Here is an 18,657-nt window from a genome sequence, read left to right as displayed (position 1 = left end):
GCTTTATTTGAGTGAACATCAACTTCACTTTCCATTGAACTATGACCTTAAAAAACCAATCTCTTCACTTCCCCTGGAGAGCCATGTGACTGACTGCCGAGTCAGCAAGCTATTTTTCCTGAATTGAAGTTATTTCCTTTCCTACAAAGAAAAATTGCTGTTATCACTTCCAACCCCTTTGGCAATGGCCTTTTTCATGTCTAGTATATGCTTTTTTTAAAAAGTGACTGTCTCTTCCTTTTTGCTTATTTGCTCAAAAATTGTTTATCCTAAAGAAAAATGTAAGGATATAAGCACATTTTATATGCTGTGGCAAAATCAGCATGTGCAGAGATTTCTGATCTGAGAGACAGCTTAAAGTTCTCTAAAGCATCTATTTTAAGATATTTATTTCAAACTCCTAAACATAAGAGAAACATTGTCTGGTTAAAGCCCACATCACCCAAGTCCTTCCTGATTTCTTTACTGTTGATTTTTTTTTTTTTTAGTTTTTGTTCTACATAGCCTTTCTCTAACCTTTAACACTGGAACTACTGGGGTCTGGTTTGATATTCCCTCTGCTTGGCTTTCCAGGCACGGTTCCACCATGGTGACTTCTTCTCTGGATGACTTTTTCTGCCCCTTCTTCACCAGCTCATCTCCCACCTCTTTCAGTCCTTCCACTGTTCTGTCCTTAGCACCCTGCTTTTTTCCCTGCATATTCCAACAAGATGTTCTCACACCCACTCGCCTAGCTCAAGCCTCATTTACTCACTGAATAGTCCCACGCTCAGCCTAGACTTCTCTTCTGAACTCTAGCCCAGACACCTCCTGGGCAGCTCCTTCTAGATGGTCTGCAGTCACCTCAAAATGAACACGTCAAAGTAAAGTGCACTCATTACCTTCTTCCCAGCTGGGCTTTTCCTGTGTCCTCTACCTCGGAGTGTTTTCATACACCCAGACATTCAGACTTCAAAATCACTGAGCCATTCTTTTGATGATTAAAGATTTCTTACACCTCTTCTCTTCCTTCTCTGTGGTTATACACCTCGGCTCACCAACTCACTCAGACTCACCAACTCACTCAGCTCCTCAGATCATCACAGCTCTTTCCCACCTCCTTATTCTCCTGCCTCTCTTATATTGATAGCATAATTTATTATTAAAAGAACATTCTGTACACCATTCTTTTGCTTAAAAACCTCGATAATTCCCCATTTCCTATAGAAAAACCTGACATTCTTAACAGATACCACCAAGTCAGCAGCAGTGTGGACTGAACAGACTCTGCTAGTCTCCGAGATCTCTCCCACCGCCCCACCCCACCCCACAGGCATGCACGCTACCTTCACCATTGTCTTTTTGTCTTGCACATTCCAGTACTATCTCTACTTGAAATGTTTTCCCCTATTTTCCTTTCTCCACCTAATGATAGATGCCATTCATTTTTTAGAGCCAGCTCAAATACTGTCTTTTTTTTTTTTTTGAGTTGACCGTGACCTCTCCAGGAAAACATTCTCTCTTCTTTTGCTGACCTTAGCCCCTCACCTTTATACCTATAGACATTCAGGGTCATGAACCGTAGATATTACACAATAGGAGAGAACTTTTAAAGAGCAGGGGACATAGCTTCTTTTCATTAGAAGAGTCTATCATCATGTCTGGCTTGTGATAGACATTGGGGCCTTGTTTGCTAAATAAATTGAATTAGTGAGTGATAATGAAAAAATCTTAAGAATGCCCCTCCCTGATTCCAAATACTTCTCCTGAATGTCTATATGTTTATTCTATGTTTACTTTCTCCTAAAGGACTTTGTTGACTTTCAACCTTTTACAAGCTATTTGTGGGACTCCTGGGTCTGGCAACTAGGACCCAAAGCATGAACAGAGAAAGAAAAATTCAGTACCTGCACTGACAGTTACTGAAATCAGAGCCAACATTTCCTAAGAGGTGATAGACATGGCCAGCTACTACTAGTTTCAATCCTTCAGGTTATGACTGGGAGCAAGACAGAGTTATGTCTTGCAGCAAAGAAGCAGCAAATTCAAGAGTTTTGACGATGTAGTATGTGAGAGATGAGAGGCAATTCCCTCCTTTTTCCACGGGGAATGGAAATGGGGGTGCCTAGTCTTTCTTTCTGAACCCCTCCCTGGGAGAGTCATTCACAAGACTGTAGTATAATTTAGTTCCCCACTGGGCATTTGCTGAGGGAAAGGTTTTGTTAATTTGCCTGGGTCTCTCATAGGTTCCTGGGAGATCAGTCTTCAAGAGAGAGGGGCTACAAGGGGATGGTGTGCACTCACTCAGTGAAATGGCCAAGATGGGAGGTACCTGTGAGTGAGGTGGACAGTACTTCGAGTTCAGGTGAGCTTGTTCAATTCCTACTCTGAGGCAGGGTCCCCACACCCTGTAGATGCAAGAAGATATGGAGGACATGAGCAGGAGCTAAGGGCTTGAAGGGGTTGAGAAGGACTTCCCAAATCACTGTGGTGCAAAGGACTCAAACCTCCAGTCCCCAGAGAGAGTCAGAAGCAGGAAGCCTCGCTCAGTGATGGCATCAACAGCCAGGCTGTGCTCACCGAGAGACACGTAGTAGCAGCACCTGTTAGCATGACACCCTTCCCTGCCCTGCTCACCTGCAGCTCAGGACCCTGGAAGAGGGATCCTAGGAGGGGAATGCAAGGTGGGGGTGTCCCCTGGGATAGACCCAATTGGGCAGAGTGCCAGCTCATGCTTATACTGGGTCAAGTGCAGGAGGACAGACAATGAGGATGAACTTGTGTTGATGACTGGCTGGCCAGCGGCTTCCTATCTGGAAACAATTGCAAGACCATGGAGCTGCCTCAGACTCCGTAGGGAAATCTACTACCCGACAAAGAATTCAGAGTCGGTCGAGTACAAATGGGAAGAATGATTTCAAAACAGAAACGCTTCAAATGTCTTACTGAGTTAACACCACTTAATTAGGCACATTTGTAAACCCATTTAAATTCATAGAAATTGTAAAAGAACAAATTTCAATGCCACATTACCAACAAAGCAAATCTTTCCTTACTGATTCATCCCCGAATCCAACAGATAACACTGTCGTTATATCTCTAGTCACCCCTCTGCAGACCAGAGCATGGTTGGGAGTCCTGGTGGGGGACACATAGGAAGGCCATCTTGTTTGATCCAAAATGCATCTCTGACTCATGTTATAAGGGTGAAACTAAGATGCATGGCAGCTCCTACTCAGACCACAGTTCGGAATGAGCACCTAACCATTTGCTGGATGATCTGGAACTTTCTGGAACCACTGAGAACACTGCTCATCAGCATAGTAGGAGGTAAATGTCTGTAAACCACCCACATTTTTTAAAAAATAGCTTGTTTGCTTGTTCTTCTCTCAGGGGCAGAAATGTAAAATATTTCTTGATGTTATAGAGTATGAAGAGTAATTCTCCCAAAATTATTCTGAGAAGACAAGGCCAATCTTGAACTACTTATATCTAATTCTCTCAATTATTCTACCTTCATTTATATATTCAGATTATTTTGCTTATTCCAGCCCTCTATTAGTCTCAGTTTATTTTCTGGACAATGTTTTGGTTTCTCAGACTATTTTACCATAATCTGTTTGAAAATCTGAGGCACGCCACTGCAGTGGAATTCCTTGGGCCATATAAAATTAGTCCTTAAGGTGATCATATTGGCCATACGCTAGGTCAGAGAAATCTCTGATTTTTAACTTCTTCTTTCCAAGATGCCTCTTTCCTTCTTGAACCTCCATCTTCCATCCATAATCTCATTATTTCTCTCTTCTCCTGGACTCAGTTTCCCTGCATGTCAGCATTAGCTTTAGCTGGCCCTTGTGAAAGCCAGCATTTACTACTGGGGGCACCCTTGACCATAACATATAGACAATTGTCACAGAATATACAAGAGACACCAATAACTGTCAAGCTTTAGCTCCAGAAAGTTCTATGCATAGAGTTTTGCTGATGTTGGAAGAAACCAAATAATGAGAGGTGGCAAGCATGAGAATTACCTAAAATGTTAATAGTCACTTAATCCATCACTAAACAGTGGTGCGTTTTAATGGACTGTAGAACTTTAAAAAACCCAACATGAAGAAGAGCAGAGAAGATTGCTAATGATAAGCAGTGAGTTTGGCCTCCTTACCTTCTTTCTCCTCAGTTTTCAAACAGGTCCAAGTAATCTGAAAACCAGAGTTACTAAGCACATAAGTCTCCTGGGTAGTATCAGTACGCCTTATAATGGCAAGTGTGGGTGCATTTTACTGAGGTTGTTATAAAGACTCTTTTTTTACGCCCTGGAAGTCCCACTTTAAATATCCAATTCCATCAAAGACTTTGGGATCGCACTGCACAACACGAGACACCATTACGCGGTGATGGAAGTGATCGTGGAACACCATCACCCTTGGCAGGCTGCTGGCAACTTGTACAAATATCTGAGGCTTTTTCCCATTTTGCTTTAAAATATAACATGAAAGCTTTGCATTGAAATCAGAGGTATAAAAGCTGCTAGTATCTGTAAATATTCCATCTTTCAGGTGCTCCCTGGTCCCAGAAATGACAAGCAGAGGCTGTTGACTAAATTTCAGAAATCACCCCTGCACAGGGGAAACCACCCGTGTCTTTATCATAACAGCTCCCCCTGCTGCTTCAAAGTCAAGGCCGCGTGACTGGTTGCCGTTTTCCTTTCAACTTTTCAGGGACTCTGGAAACATGGCTGGAAAACATTATCCTCAACTGAACCGGAGCCAGGAAAGTCTCAGGAGAGAGCTCTTTCCTGACATAAAATTAAACCTGGCTTCAGCATATCTTGGGGGGCGGGGGGGGTGGAACTTACTGTTGATGCTTCTTGGCTTGGCTTTCTTTCTGTTCCTAAAGCAACATTATTTTAAAAATCTGTAACAAAACCTGTCATCTGCCAAGTCGGCCCAAGTCTTCCCAGCCTCCTGCAGCTCAGGTTTCTCCCTTTTGCACTGTTCTGTCCTTTTACTCTGCCTCAAATTTGCAAAATTTATTCACAAATAGATAGATGCCTTTCACTTACCTGTGGTAGAAATAGAGGTTGCCTCTCTCCCTCCTGTAGAAAGGAACCTGGTGCGGAAAGTCCCACAGAGTCCCAGGCACTGGGGCACTGATGTGGTGGCCCAGCTGCCAGGCCACAGAGTGACCAAGACTCCAGGTGGCCTGTATTTTTTCAGCCTTGCACAACTTCAGAAGTGGTTCTGGAGCAACTGGCCCCAGGCTCTGTATCTGCAGGTCCAATGGGTACACTAGTATTTCGAGCAGAAAAGCTGGATGCTGTGGTTGGAGGAGGCCTTTGCCTCTCTGCGCTTGTAGTAGATGGTGTGATGAAGATTATCTTGTGACCTGGTGCCACTGGTAAGTAAGTGCCAGGTTATTTATTCACCCAAGGGGCAGCGGTGGTTAGAATCAGTGCGTTTAAGAGCAAACTGAACTGCCTTCATCAGTTCTGTGGTGGGTGAAAGGTACCTTTATCTCAAGATATGCCTGAGCTCAGGCATATTTACCATACAAGTACTAGTTTGGGGTGACAGCTTTCTCCTTTATGTTCCCACCAAAAAAAAAAAAAAAAAACCAGTGAGTTTGAAACTTTCTGTCCCTGAGTGCACGAGGACAACCATAAGTGAACTGACCCCCCCTTGAGAAGTTTTGTAGGGTGAAGAATACTCATAAGAGGCCCTGGGACACTAAGACACTTGCCCGTGTGGTCTGGTTTAAGACCTGCTCTGAACTGCGTTCCTTGCTTAAAAATACCTCCTTCAACTGGCTTACAGAAGAGACTGCTCTTTGGAGGTTAAGGTATTCGCTATCTAAGACATTCATGATAAGATATAAACATTTCAGAACAGGAGAGTGAAGCAACATTCTGTAGTGAATTGCATTTTTAGAGGGAACAGCTAGCTAGGCAGTTACCTGGCTAGGCCCCGAGGATTAGTGATTGGGAGCGTGGTTCTTTGAGGACATTGGGTTGAGGCAGAAGGTTGGGCAGAGGCAGTGGGAGCAGCTGGGAGGGATTCCTCAGGGTCGCAGGTGAGGAGACTTAGGCATCTGGGGTACAGATGGGGAGTTCGGTGTCTGGGGCTCGGACCCTGGGGATGCCAACGGGGAGGAGAAAAGGCAGGAAGGAGAGTGGGCTCCGAACAGGAATTCAACTTCTCTTTTGTAGTTTTCTAAGGCCAGCTTGAGAATTGGCCCCAGTATCCGAATACTTATAAAGGGATTTGACTTTATTCATCCCAACCCATGAATTTCTTCTCTATCTGCTAGTGTAGGTCTCAGAATACAGACCAGAGAGTTGGGTGCTGGAGCAGAAGGCAGTTAATTCCAGCCGTCACCCCTGCAGCCTGCCTGCCATCGTCTGCCACTGGACAGGTGCTTCTCTTTATCCCCCCATTCCACTTCATCTCCATGTCCAAAAACAACCCGATGATGTCACTAACCTGCTAAACAGTATTAAATGTTTACATTTGGTCAGCTGAATGACTCCTCACCTATGTTTGACTGCTTCATTGAACCCTCTTTTCTGAGAGAGGATATGATTTCCATCCACTGCAAAGAGACTCCTAGTGCCTCCTCACTGGCCGGGCATTCTCAGCCCTACCAATGCAAGGTGTGACCATATGACTTGCTTCAGCCAATGAAATAGGAGCAGACATGATATATATCTTTTCTCTGGCAGAAATGTCAAAAGCCACCTCTGTTTTTTTGCTAATTTTTTTTCCCTTGGGAAACCATGTTTTCCAAATGGATGTAGCTCCTTCAGCTTGAGTCAGAGAACAGGGTGAGAAGACTCGTGAAATGGAGCCCTAGCAGCTGATCCACAGTTGCCAGCATGTAACACAAATGAGCAACAGGCATCTGTCGCTGTGAGCTGCTGAGATTTGGGGTTTTCTCGGAACGGCAGCAAAATTGACTAGTATAAACCCCTCCACACTTGAGCCGAACCTGCATTTCCATTACAGCTGCACATGGCAGCCCACACCCCGGGCACTCTAGAAGCATCTCCACTCCCCAGTTGCTGTGCCCTGCATGTGTTATTCTCCAAGCTCAGATTGCTTGTCCCTAATCTTCAGCAAACCTCACATTCCAGCTTCTCCCAGTTAGCTCAAAATCCATGTTGCATATGAAATCTTTGTGAAGGTCTTGGTTTGAAATGATGTTTCCTTCCTTGGAATTCTATGTTCATGCTATGTGTCACTCTATAGATTTGTTAATAATAAAAAAGTGCTATTCATCGAGTACATGCTGGATATCAGGTGCTGGTTTTTTACCAGCATTAGTTTGTATATACTCAGATGGGATGAAATGAAAAAGGTTAATTGTGGGTGAAAACCCCACAAAGGATGAAGGGGAGGAGACGGCAGAAATCAGAAGGAGCCTTCGTACCACAGCAGTCTGACACCTGCTGAAGGAGGGGGAGGAAGGGTTCGGTGGGAAGAGTGTCAAGCTGAGAGAAATTCCCAGAAATGGTCCCCCAAGCCAGTGGGAGTCTTCAAACTAAAGTCATCTTTTGCAGGGGGGGTCCCTTAACTCATTAGAATGACCTGCATTGGTCCCTCCACCATGCTTGGTCACTGGCTGGAAGCAGCCCTGTGACAATTGATCCAAAAAGATAAGAGCTGAGGTTGTCGAGTATGTTCCTGCAGTGTGAAATGTGAGCAGCTCTTTCTCAAGGCCACCACATCTGCAATGGTAGTTTGTTAAATGTTCCCAAACATTCTATGAGGTCAGGGCCATTGTCATTCCTGCTTTCAAGTGAGGAAACTAAGGCCTAGAGAGACTACGTGACTTTGTTACCACCACTCAGCCAGCAGTGGGACAGAGGCTGAGCTTGTCCTCTAAACCATTGTGCGACTTTAACCACTGACATTTACTAAACATGTGAATGAATAAACACACCTTGGTGTTGCCCACGGAGGAGGTGAAAATCTCAGATGACAATGATCAATGTCACTGTTTTTATTGGATCCGAAAAAGCACAATCCTCCCTCCAGTTTTCACGACCCACAAGCTCTTCCCCCATCTGTGGGTCAAGAAATAGAACTGCATGTTTTTTTTTCCCGGGGGATTACTCTGTACTGTTCTGATAAAATATTCAGAAATGCTTTATGAATAAAACAGCTCATTAGAAGCACTTCCTGGAACCCGGGGAAACATGACTGTCACGTGCTTTTTCCCGTAATTCCTGAGCATCATTCCAGGTCTATTTCCCACCGCATCTACTAGATGTGCTGTTACATTTTGCCTAATCTTTGGGTGTTGTAAATCTCTATCTGCTTTTCCTAAGAGATCAATCTTTCCCTTTCTTGGTCTGTGACTATATTTCCCATTAGCAAGAAGTTGTGAAGGATCTTGCTGAAAGAAGCCAATAAGGACCGATGTAGATAGACAGCCAATATTTTGAAAGGAGAGAAATGATCCCCCCTCACTCCCAAAACAAGTGAAGAAACCAGAAGGATTTTCAGGGTTGTGGTGCATGAACCCTTGCCTCTTATTTCCCTATAAGCCAAAAGCCTTTCTCTTCCCTTTCTCTATGGGTCCACTTTACAAAAATCAAGTGGGGTTGTGTAGTGACTGAAAGACCAGCCAGGTTGAGTGCTACCTGCAAGGGCCTTCTGCAAGGAAAACTCCGAAAGACCCAAAACAAGCAGCTGTGTAACTAACCTTCCAAACGTTCCATGGTTTCTTCCACTGACCACTGTTCCCCTGACCATGGCGTATGGGGTTTCGCTTTTTAGGTCGGGGTCAAGACCTGCTCCAGACATCACAGCGGGGCTGGAATCAACTATCCTGTAAGCACTTTTAACTGGTGCAATAAACAAACCTGGTTGAAGAGCCTGTAATTAAAAGGCATTTCCCCCTCATTTCCACTTTTGAAGTAAATCATTGGAAAAGTTTCTGCCCCCCCTGAGGGAGAAAACGAGCAGGCACCATTGTGACACTGCTGGTCATTCTTATTTTACAGAAAGAGACCCCCAGCTCCCTGCTCCCCATGGGGAGGAGGGTAGAACTCACAGTACAGCGTTCTCTATCTGAAGCTTTGTCCTAAACCTCTGTTTTAATTTCCTGTTCATGGAATCTTTTAATCCTTGAAGTTGGTGGGAGGCCCAAAGTCATGTAACTGGTTCTAAGACATTTCTCTTGAAATGTACCTGTTGACTGTAGGCCTCTCCACTCACCTGATTTCTGACATTGTTCACGGGGCCTTTCCCTTGGATCTGCCACTTAATATGATGTATCATCTCCTTTCAACATTCTCTGCCCCTTTTAAAATCCTCTGCACAAATGTCCATGTTCTTACCCACCCACTCAACCAACACCTAAAATGTGTCACTTTCCTGGGGATCAGCCTTCCTTCACCCTCCTCATCCCCTTTTGGCTTCTAACATGGCCCAGCCCTCCCCACCTCCCCACCTCCCCACCTCTCCCTGTTGTATTTGAGATTTGAGCTTCCCTCCTTGGAGCCTGCATCTCGCGGAGCAAGCTGCAGTGCCTCCCGTGGACCGGACGTGGTCCTAGGGCGTTCTTCCGCCAGGCCACTGGAAGTGACACCTTCACTCAGGATTGTTTTTGGTCTGTGGGTGGTCTGTTCTTCGTCTTCTTGTTTTTTACTTTTTAGCAAAACCCCTTTTACGACTAAATATTTCAGTCCATTTGTTAGCCCATGTTTCAAACACACGCATACATACATAACTGGGGATAAAGCCAGAGCGGGGTCCCAGAAGACACCCATCTGGCTCCTTCCACAGCCCTGTGGCGCTGATGAGGAAGCCTGGGGCTTTGAGAAGTGCCCGTGGAAAATCTCTGCTTGAAAACAAAAAGTGACTTTTAAAACAAGAGCAAAGCACGGAGGGTTGGTTTCGGGAAAGGACGTACGCCCAGTAGTTTTCAGCAGTCCCGCCGTAGGCGCTGCTGCCTCCTCTGTGTGACAGCTAGTGACTGTTCGTGGCCACCGCCCCGATTCCCTGAGTACTTCTGAGGCAGTCCGCTTCTGAATGCCACCTCTCGGCGAGACCTCAGTGTGCCTTGGAGTCTGGTTTATTTATTTCTTTAAAGCTCAAGCTTCTAAAATGGAGTCCCTATGAAGCAGCTCATAAAGGCTTCTTTTCTTTAAAAACAGGAAAACAAAAGCAAATAGCTCTAAAAACTTTATTCTGTGGATTAAGGTGTTTATGACATTTTAATGCCATCCCTCCAATCCCTAAACCTCGAACCACTGAGACTCTAACAGACTAATTATGCTCTTGGCCTTTCGAACCTTGACTGCCAGCTACTAGGTTATTGTTCTGAGTTTCAAAACAAGAGCCAAAGGGTCCCTTTACCTTTTCCACGTGGATTTTTTGCCTATAAATGTACTAACACTCTGTGAAAATTACACCACCGGGCCAACACAGGGAGATGGGTGCTACTCTTTTACCCCCCACCCTGAGTCTGGTGGGTGGTCAAACGTTCTCACACGTGTTTGGATTTCCTGGTCAGGCGCCTGGGGGAACTGGCAAGGTGACTCTGTCCCTTTTTAGGTGAGCAGAAAATTCACAATGAGCACAGAGAAAAAGATTCAGAAGTGACACTAGAGAAACAGAACACTGGTGACCCTTGAACAATGTGAGGGTTACGGGTGCCAATTCCCCATGTAATCAAAAATCTGCATGTAACTTTTGATTCCCTCAAAACTTAACTACCAGTAGCCTACTGGAGAGATTTACTGCTAACATAAATGGTCAATTAACATAATTTTGTATGTTTGAGGTATTATATACTATATTATTATAACAAGGTAAGCTAGAGAAAACAGTAAGAAAATCATAAGAAAGAGAAAATACATTTCTAGTATTTATTGAAGAAAATCCACGCACAACTTGTGGTGTACAAACGTCACCTATAGTCTCTTTTCTCCTTCATCATCATTTCCCCACTAGTGGCCTGGTGAGAGCTTGTGTTTTCGATGCAGGACTCTAAGGACCCCTCTGCGGTGAATCAAATAGGCTAGTCTATCCCAACGGGCCACACACTACGCAGGATTAGTCTGGAGGTCCTGGACCCACAATGACTGTGGACTGATGATTTTGTACTGGCTGCACTTTATCCCGGGGAGCAACTAGACCCAGAGCTGTGTGGGCAACTGAGGGGGAGGCTTTCTGGGGGACCTGGTGTGCTTTCCTGAGAGCCTGGGGGCCTGGGATCGCTGAGCAGTCTCGACAAAGCTGGGGCTCCGAGAACTCTCCTGCAGGGATGACAGAGTCGGTGCGAGCTGCTCTGATTAACCTCCTTCAGGCACCTGAAATGGCAGGAACCCTGTATTCTCAGTGGGGAAAATTATTTAAAACAATGATTACCTTTAGAAAGAAAACATTTTTTGAGTTAAAATTTACTTCAAAAGAATGCTGGACTGAAGGATTGATATCTAATGATTAACATCCAGTGATTAATATCCCAAAGCCAGAAAGGGAGGCATCAACAAGGATATCAGCTTGCCTCCTCGTGGACACGCCCAAGACCACTCTGGCCCTCTCCTCTCTTTTGCTCCTAGTAGCTCACATCTGCAATTTGGTGCACAAGTGTGTACTATCATACATAGTGAATGACAGTTTATATGTTCTGTCTTGACTCCCACTATATATTTCTTAGAGGCAGGGCAGTGACTGAGAACATGCATTTCCCACTTACATCCCACTTACATCCCAAGGTTTGCTAGCTTAGCGCTGAGCACAGGACAGGTTCTCAGAAAATCGTGGTGTGTTGATTAGTAATTGGCAGGTCCTGGCGATTGTCAAATGCATTGAAGGGCCCGACAACTAAGCCTGGGTCTGCTTCTCCTTACTGTCAGTACCGACCACAGGAGCAAATTAATGCAGAGTGCACTCAGATATTTGGGAATTCGTTGTCAGTTTTATTGCATTCCTGGCAAAGAAATATCATCTGTTTAAAGTGCTTAAATCTAACTCATATATTAAATGACCATTTTCCCCTTCCTCATCAACAAGAAAAATACATTTCTGTGCCTATAGCATTCTCATTGCGATATAACATAGATGTCAATGCAGACATTGGGGTAGCCACCCCCCCTTTGCCATTTATGGGTTGTGATATTGGGAAATTATTTAAACTCTCTCTCTCTCCTTCTCATCTTCAGACAGTCTCCATAAAATTATTGCAGGACAACCTGTTAGCTTGAAAGTTAAATTGCACATCTCCATTGTTCTGGAGACTAACCCCTGATGTAATTTAAAAGACACCCATAGATATGCACACACACCTAGATAGAGAATGATAGGTAAGTAGATGGTACATAGTTTTAATGACTCTGTTAAGAGATTAGATTATGCTAAAGGGAGACTCACCCACCATCCAAATTAGACGTGCAGTTTGGGTCAATTCTTGGGCTAGAAAATTAGTTTTTGTAAAAATCAGAGAAGCACAGAAAATGGGGCAAAGAAGGGTCCTGGGACTGAGAAAAAAGAGCAGGATGGTCAGATGGAGCACAGAATAAGTGGAGGACGAGCCAAGCCCTGGCAGGTGGAGCAGACCAGAAGGAACTGTGAAGAAGAAACATTATTCGAAAGTTATTAACTTGTTTGCAATGGGTATGTCGTCATTGTTCTCCCTGGGCAGCAGCCTTTTTATCTTTGGTAGCTTTTCTGTGGAAGTTCTTTCTTTGGAAATGCTGGTCAGAAAATCAGCTTCACTTTCGCTCCAACAGGGCACTACTCATGGTGCTAGAGTGAGCATCAAAGGAGCTAATACTTATGAAATGCTGGCATACAATAAGCAGTTATTTTCTAAAAACTATTTCAACACACCATGAATTGATTTCATTGTGGCTTCATAACTGATATGATTTTGTAATTGCTATCAATTAGAATTGCTTTTGCATCAAAATCTAGTGAAGTGTTTGAGTACAAGCTTCGGTGTCAGGCAGCCCAGGGTCTAGATTCTAGCTCTACCGCTCTGTGAACTCAGGCAAACGACCTCTCTTTTCTTGTTTATAAAATGGGGATTATGCCTATGTAACAGTGACATTGAAAAGTAGAGAAGGCTGATCCTAATTAGACAACTTTCTAAAGCTACATTACTCTGGGTTCCCGAAGTAAAATGGTCCTAGGACATGCACAAATGGGGTCATTCCAAGAAAGTTTAAGAAAGGGAGAGTTTACACAATTACAGGTAGGCAAGGCAGCACAATGGCTAGTATTGTGTCCTTAGGCTGCGCCAGATGGCCTCTCTCCCCTTCCCGCCCCATCCCTCTAGCACTGGGAGGGATGAGTGAGAGGGTGAGGACCTGCATCCAGAATGATAGCTTTGCAAGATAAGAGAGGATAAGACAGCCACCTGACTCGATCCATTCTGACCAGTATCTCTAGGCACAGATCAGTGGTGGGGGCAAGAGGGAGAGTAGGTATGAGGAGGCATGGGAAATATTCAGCATGGAAATGAAGCAAAATGCCTGGTATAGTATCACTCAATTGATGATTGCCTATATTAAACAGAACGTGATGTAAGTATGTATGATCTGCAATCTATAGCTTTTTCTTCCGTATCCCAAGAAATCAAAAGATTATCTGTTTTTTTGTACCTAGTGGAATCAATGTAATTAAAATCTTGGCTCTCTCCAATTCACCAGCATTCAGTAAAGTCCCTTCACACATACCCTATCATCAAAAAAAAAAATATCAGTGTCTCCAGATCCCCTGCTGAACTGTCTCCTTCATGAAAAGAATGTAAATATGCTACATGATGAAGAACTTCAATGGCTGTGATCAAGTGCCCTGGCTTGATGACTTTCCAACCATGCTACCTGAACCAGAGTACTAACCCTCCCTGAATCTCATGTATTGAAATGGTCTTCTGCACATTGATGGATCCCAACACTCAGTCTCTCACCCTTTACTCTTCTCAATTCTAGAGTAATCTCATCTAGTCTCATGGATTTAGGTTTCATTTTTAAACAGGTGACAGCAAGCCCAGACGCCACCCTGAAAACACCACCCTAGTGTATCTCCCTGACTACTTATCATCTCCATTTGGATGATGTTACAAGGCATCTTAACCTTAATTTGTCTCAAACTTTCTCTGGATTCTCCCTTCTCTACCTGCCTGCCTGTCCCTATCTCTCCCCCTCCAACAAGACCATGCTCCTACCTTGCCATTTCATCTTGTCTAATGGGCCTTCATCTTTCTAGATGCTTAGGTTTATACATTCTGCCTTGACTCCTCTCTTTCTCTCATACCTCATGTACTCTATCCATCCACCTGTCCTGTCAGGTGTCTTCAAAACACACCTGCACTTCTTACTGCCTCGGCAGCTGTCACCCTGGTTTGAACCACCATCATCTCGTAGCTGGAGTAATTTGAATTAATGGCCCCTAATTGGTCTTCCTACTTCTGGGGTTCTCTCCTCTCACATACCATCATCATATTCTACACATGGGTAAGATATGTAGATATAAGTCATATCATACCACTTCTGTGCTCAAATCTCTATATTGCTTTTCAACTTACTCCAAGTCAAAGTCAAAGTCTTGCCAATGTCCTGTGAAGCCCCGGAAGAAGACACAATCTGTCTCCTTATGTCCACTCTCAATAACCTGATTTCATCTCTTATTTTTCTACCCCTTAATGACTCTGTGTAAGCCACACTGGGTTTCCTTGCTTGCTGTTCCATGAATATAGTTAAGTACTATCCCATTGCAGGCAGTTCATTTGCATTCGCTGGGTCCTCCCGGTATTCTCATTTCTCTGGTACAGTATCCTGACTGGTCCTACATTTCCATCAGGTTCGGCTCGAAGGCCCTGCTAAGGGAGGCCTTCCCTGACTGTGCACATGAAATAACACAGACACCTCACTGTTGATTCTACTTTCCCATTTAATTTCTCTCCATAGTATTATTATCATATGATACTCATTTGTATTTTTACTCTTTTCTTTGTGCTTAATTTTCTTCCTCTAGAATATAAACTCCAAGAAGTCAAGGACTGTGTCTGTTGAATTCACTGCTATATTCCCACAGCAAGGACAATGAATGAACCAGCTTATCACTTCGAGCTGTGAGGATAGTTAACAGGTGATGGTCCACTAAGATAAAAGTCCTGAAAAGATATTTTCAATATAAAATATACATGATCTGGGACACCTTAAATACTCATTTCAGGTTCTATTGCTAATAAAATTGTTAATAAGTAATGTGATGTCAAATTATTTTTGGTATTAAAGAAAACATATACTCATGTTTAGATATAATTTTTCACATGCAAGTTTTAGGAGACATGTTAAAATCACAAAGATCTCAATGCAATTAAATACATTTGTGATCCAGAACACGGAGGAGTCTCAGAAGGTGTTCATTCTTCCTGCCATCCTGCTGGAGTGAGAGGAAGTTCTGTTCTTCTTGGATGTGGGGGTGGAATATGCATTTGAGAAAAACCTGTTGCTTCCTTTACACATCTCCCAATTCCATTCAGCCAAAGTCGTGTGGGCAAAGCCAAGAATGCTGCCACGAGGCTGCGTGGATGGTTCCTGCAGGTTTTGCACACTGCCTCCATTTCTCCTGCTGAATAATCCCAAGTGTGTGTAGTCCGGAGACACAGTATCTTCCAATGGCACAGGGCAGGGCTTCCCATGCTGCACTGCAAAGCAATGCAAGCATCTGTGAGATACTAACTGTAGTTTCTCAAAGGACATATTTCACAGCCAAAAAACTTGGAGACTGGGTTAAATAAGACTAAATAGATTCCGAACTACAAATCTCCTTGCCTTCTGTTGTGAGTCTTCTGCAGAAAAGCCAAACATGTAAGGCTTTCCCATCTTTACATCCCCTCAAGTTTGACTGAAGGCACTTTGGAATACCCAGTATAGTATAAAAGGTTTGATTTAATTTTCATAGACTTTGTGAAGTTGGCAGGAGGAATATCATTATCCCCATTTTATAGGTAAGACAAATGAAGCTCTCAGCATGATGGCTGCCACTCTGCACAGGTTGTGAAAGGGCAGAGGAGACAGCTGCTATGCAAAGTACCACAAACTGGGGTGTTTAAACAGCAGATCATTTACCTGTCACTGTTCTGGAGGCCTGGACAGGGGAGCGGTCTCCTGCCTCTTCCCTATTCATAAAGGTCCTTAGCTTGTAGCCACTTTGCTCCCAACATCCACTTCTGGCTTCACAGGAGTTTCTTCCCCGCAGTGCGTGTCTCTCCCTATCAGGAAACTAGTCATTGGATTTTCTATAATTTGTGGTCCTCCATAAAGGCATGCTATGTGTAAGTTTGAAGCCCTCATTTTTCTAGGCTGGAATCTAATCTTTGTTTATGACCCAATATGGTATCCTCTTCACACCTTTGGTCTGAGTGATTGTCTTTGTTTCAACATCTGCCAGGGTATTTATCTTTCTGTATTTAAAAGTACCAGAATCCCATGCAGCATTCTAAGCACAACACACCCATTTGACACAAAGAGATTGTAAACATAATTTGCTAATGATTCTTAGAATTTTCATGGTTTTTAGGCTATGCCGGCCTTTTGGGACATTGTTCTCTCCTTCTGAGATTGCTCAGTTGGTAAAGTTCAAGTCTAAAGTTGCCGGCAGCTGTCCTTGTCCCTTCTGGGGAGAAGCCTCTGAGCATCGAGGCAACATAAAGAAAGGAAGAGGAAGGAGAGAAGGAAGGAGAGGTGAGTGGTCAGAGGGGAAAGAGGAGGAGAGAGTGAACCCACCTGAGGCCCGGGTTCCAGCTGTTTCTGAGTTTTGTTATTGTAAAAGTCAAAAAAGAAATCTACTCTTTTTATTTTATTTTGCCTGGCACTGTCCAGAGAAACACAGTATGGGATTCCTAAGTCACCTGGAGGTGAGGGAGACAGACGTGTGAGTCTGCTTTGGGTCAGGCTGTGTCAGGCACATAATATGTCATGTCATTTAAGCCTGTGACAACCCTAGCGGTGACGTATTGCCAACCTGTAAACACAAAATTCAAGACATTAGGAAAGTATATTCTTTTCACTTGTAAGAATAAATGCTAAAGTAAAATGAATATACATGTGTATTTACGTCTGTGTATGCATAGATACATCTACATCTATATCTGTATATATGTACGTGTATGTTTGTTCAGGTGAAACACACAAAATCGACCTGTTGTGGTGAAGAGACTTCAGCTCCCCATTTAGAGTCAACTCACATGCACCAGAAGAGTCAGCTCTCCAAACGCAACCCTGACCTGCACACGTCCGTACTAGGAACTGCATTTTGATTGCATCACAGGTAAGCAGGGTGAAAAAAAGGACAACCTAGACGTTCTAAGTTACTGGAAATCAGGTGGAGGAAGGAGAGTGGCAGTAGGAGAGCAGGAACGGAGACTCCACCTCCAGGTTCACTGCCTGGGGCAGGAATGTGGGAGGCTGGGGAAGGTGCCGTCTTCACTCCATGAAATGCCAGGTGGGGCCCTTGGAGACGGCCCTAACTCTGCTGCTGTGTGTCCAAACTGAGTGGAATGATCCTACAGTGGGAAACAATGCACTTACCTTTGCTGCAATACCCTAATCAGGCCACCAGCATCTTCACACACACCTCACAGGCCTTGAGTCTTTCAGTGACTCAGCGTGATCTCTGAGATAAAACTCCAGACCCGTGACAACACGTTTTGCCAAAGGCCTCTTTTGATCAGATCTGAGGCTTGCTGGCAGAGCCAGCCTCTTGTCCTCACATCCTCACGTCCTCACCAGCAGCTGACACTCCAGCTGAACCACCCAGTGACACCAACACGTCATGCCGACCAGTGCTGCCCAGATGGTGCACATGTTTCCCAGGCCTACGTGGCTGGCAAACATCTCATTCTTTTCCTTTATCTCCTGCAGGCATCTCCTGATGAGGTGCCTAAATCCAAAGTGAATCACCTTGCTCTCTGTGCTCCTTACACATTTGCCTCTGTAACATGTACACTTTTTTTTTTTTTTGATGTCTGAGATAGGATAACACTTCCATCTGGCACCTCTATGTGTGGGGGGGTTAACTCTGGGGCAATTTTGCCTTGGGGTTTTGAGGTCAAACTACTTGAGTTTAAATTCTAATTTTACTACTTATTACCTGTGAGACCTTGCATACTTATCTTCCCTGGCCTCAGTTTTCTCATCTATAAAATGGGGGTAAGGATATTGCCACTCCATAGGATTACTGTAAAGATTAGTGGAGATGATGTATGTCAAGTGACTATTGCAGGCCCCTCTCAATACATAACACATTATTTTGTCTATGGACTTGGAGAACAAAGAGGCTTTTGTAGGAATTGGCCAGAGTTATGGCTGGAGCATAACGAGGGCATTTGCAAGGTCCTGGGGGGCATCAGATCTGTTTTCCTCTCTTGCTTGGGCCACCAGCTGCCTGCACCTCGATGAGAGAAAAGAACACCATCCGTGCCAATCACCCAGGAAGACACCTCTGTTGGACTGTTTCTGGAATTCTCTGCAGGCTCCAGTCAGGTTGGCAGTGTACAGTATTGCTGATGTGAGGGTGTAAGCAGCCTCGAATTCCATGACCTACTTTATCTCCTGAGCCTTCATAGTTTGCTTTTTTAAGTCTTTGTTGAGCAGGCCTAGCTGCTTTTGACCCTGTTCCAAGAATCTCCTTTGGCATGAACCAATGAATCCCAGTT

The 18,657-nt window shown here is 44.2% G+C and overlaps 1 protein-coding gene across 1 annotated transcript in view; it reads right to left on the bottom strand.

The window, feature by feature from the left end:
- Positions 1 to 5,334, bottom strand: part of DAB2 (DAB adaptor protein 2) — a 166,544-nt gene extending 161,210 nt beyond the window's left edge. Inside the window, exon 1 of the mRNA XM_037138533.2 lies at positions 5,045 to 5,334. The gene's annotated coding sequence lies outside the window, so the exon portion shown is untranslated. The remainder of the gene's footprint in view (positions 1 to 5,044) is intronic.
- Positions 5,335 to 18,657: the final 13,323 nt, after the last annotated feature.

The sequence above is a fragment of the Artibeus jamaicensis genome, unplaced genomic scaffold (assembly GCF_021234435.1).
Source record: "Artibeus jamaicensis isolate MK-2021 breed Jamaican fruit bat unplaced genomic scaffold, CSHL_Jam_final scaffold_369, whole genome shotgun sequence".
NCBI classification, from domain to species: domain Eukaryota; kingdom Metazoa; phylum Chordata; class Mammalia; order Chiroptera; family Phyllostomidae; genus Artibeus; species Artibeus jamaicensis.
The sequence above is the reverse complement of the archived record's forward strand: the minus strand, read 5'-3'. Positions and strand labels throughout refer to the sequence as shown.